The following is a 2933-nucleotide window of genomic DNA, read 5'->3' on the forward strand; positions in this document are numbered from 1 at the left end:
TGATTCCTACTGAACCAGACCGAGAGACCATTTAAAGGCTCAGGAACCCTTTGCAGGTGTTATGGCTTAATTAGCTGATTAGAGTGGGCCTGACTTTGAGCCTAGAATATTGAACCTTTTCACAATATTCTAATTTTCTAGAATTGTGGATTTGGGGTTTTCATGAGCTGTAAGCCATAATCATCTCAATTATGACACATCATGGCTTGAACTATCTTGCTTTGCATGTAATGAGTCTATCTCATATATTAGGTTCACCTTTTAAGTTGCATTACTGAAATAAATGAACTTTTGCATGATATTCTAATTTTTCGAGTTTCACCTATATTCTACTTACCTCTATCGCCTACAGTATCTCTCTAGAGATACTCTCTTTCTATATCATCTCTATATCATCTCTCTATATATAGTGTCTGTATATATATCACCTCTATCATCTCTCTCTACCAACTACCTGTATATCTCTATCATCTCTCTTGTGTGTGCATGTGTGTGTACATAATCTATCATCTGTCTCTGTCTATATCTATCACCTATCTCTTTCATCTCTCATCCTCTCATCCATCTATCTATCTATCTATCTATCTATCTATCTATCTATCTATCATCATCTATCTATATCATCTATCTGTATATATCACCGTTCACCTATTTCTCTCTCATCTCTCTGTCTGTCATCTATCTATCTATCTATCTATCTATCTATCTATCTATCTATCTATCTATCTATCTATCTATTCTATCTATCTATCATCTGTCTGTATATATCTATGACCTATCTCTCTCTCTCAATCATCTATCATCCATCCATCCATCTATATCATCTATCTGTCTGTATATAACTATCACCTATCTCTCTCATCTCTCAATCCATCTATCTATCCATCCATCTATATCACCTGTCACCTATCTCTCAATCTGTCTATCAGCTGTCTGTATATATCTATCACCTGTCTTTCTCATCTCTATATCTCTGTCTGTCTCTATATATCTATCACCTATCTCTCTATCATATCTCTCACTCTTATCTCTATATCTATCATTCATCTATCTCCAGATCTTTTTTATGGTGTTCAAAACCTGCATTTTTTTTGAATGTTCAGACCATTGCACTTTACATGACCTTGGGAAGTCCCCAGCTTATGACCACAAATGAGCCCCAAAATTTCTGTCGCTAAGCGAGACAGTGGTTGAGTGACTTTTGCTCCATTTTACGACCATTCTTGTCACTGTTAAGTGAATCACTGCAGTTGTTTAATTAGTAACAATATGGTTGTTTGGTGAATCAACCTTCTTTGTTGAGTTTGCTTGTTGGGAAGGTCACAAAAGAGGATCACACAACCCCGAGGACACCGCAACCGTCATAAATGAGTCAGTTGCCGCTGAATTTTGTTCCCCGGTAAGGGGAAACGCTGCAACGGCCATAAGTGTGAAACAGAGCCATAAGTCACTTTTTTTTCAGCACTGTTGTAACTTCGATTGTTCGCTCAACAAATGCTTTTCTGTTGAGAACTGCCTGTGTATTTTAGTTGTGACACTGTGCGGTGTTGCAACAAAGGATGACTTGAACTGATCCGAAAGGAAGGTTCAAATCAACAGAGAGGCAGCCTGGTAATGGTCTTTTGTTTCATCCGGGCACTGCAGTTTTTCTCTCCTTGACCCAATGTGGACCGTCTCTGAGGTAACTCGGGGACAAGCTGGGAGATACGAAGAGACAAGATATGCTCAGCTCCAGTTGGCCCAACCAATCTGTGCGACTTTACGATCTGTGTTGTGTTCTTGGCAATGGTAAGGATGTGGATTTGTGTTTCCTTTCTTTGGGGGGGATGCTTGCTGGATTCGTGGTGGAAACCTGACCCTACCTAGCTTGGAGATCACTCAGCCTGCTGCCATCTGCTACGGCCTATTTAGGGGAGGCAACAATTGTGTCCTTATTATTGTTGTTTGTTTGTTGTTGTTATTATTATTAAAATATATACGATGTTCTGAGTAGCGCGTGTTTTTTTTGCAATTCCACTGGTGTGATTACAGGAAGCTGCAATTTCTTGATGTGTTTTTGTAACATTCTTGGACATGGTACCGAGGGCCCCGATGACAATGGATATATCACTGTCACAGGTTTCATCCATAACTGCGTAGTTTCGATGGCCAGGTTGCGATAATTTCTTGATTTTTTTCCCAGTTCTTTTTCTTAGACTCTGGTGTGTCCTGGTACATAAGTCTAAGTGCTATTGCTATTTCCTTCCTTCCTTCCTTCCCTTCCCTTCCCTTCCCTTCCCTTCCCAGTAATTAGAATGCAAGATTGCAGGCTAACTCTGCCCACTGCCAACAGTTCAATCCTGACCGGCTCAAGGTTGAGTCAGCCTTTCATCCTTCTGAGGTGGGTAAAATGAAGACCCAGATTGTTGGGGGAAAGAGGCTGACTCTCTAAACTGCTTAGAGAGGGCCGTAAAGCACTGTGAAGCAGTATATTAGTCTATTGCTCCTCCTTCCTTCCTCCCTTCCTTCCTCCCTCCCTCCCTCCCTTCCCTTCCCTTCCCTTCCCAGTAATTAGAATGCAAGATTGCAGGCTAACTCTGCCCACTGCCAACAGTTCAATCCTGCCTGGCCCAAGGTTGACTCAGCCTTTCATCTTTCCAAGTTTGGTAAAATGAGGACCCAGATTGTTGGGGGCAAGAGGCTGACTCTCTAAATTGCTTAGAGAGGGCTGTAAAGCACCGTGAAGCGGTAAGTCTAAGCGCTATTGCTAGTGCAATTTATACAACCGACTCTTCACTTCTTGGCTTAAAATCTTTGGTATGTGAACATGCAATTGTTTTATTAGAAGAAAGGTCCCTTTCAAATTGTCTGTCAATTTACCCAGGGACGAAAGACTTCCTTACCACAGTAGATCATTCCCTCAGCCAGCCATTCTGTAAAGAAATTAAATTTCC

At 41.0% G+C, this 2933-nt stretch overlaps 1 protein-coding gene across 1 annotated transcript in view; it reads left to right on the forward strand.

The window, feature by feature from the left end:
* LOC113435791 (toll-like receptor 6) overlaps nt 1-2933 on the forward strand; it is a 458202-nt gene that overhangs the window by 258218 nt on the left and 197051 nt on the right. The gene's annotated exons all lie outside the window — the stretch shown is intronic.

Source organism: Pseudonaja textilis, chromosome 6, assembly GCF_049901715.1.
Source record: "Pseudonaja textilis isolate UNSWEBS1 chromosome 6, rPseTex1.2, whole genome shotgun sequence".
Taxonomy (NCBI): domain Eukaryota; kingdom Metazoa; phylum Chordata; class Lepidosauria; order Squamata; family Elapidae; genus Pseudonaja; species Pseudonaja textilis.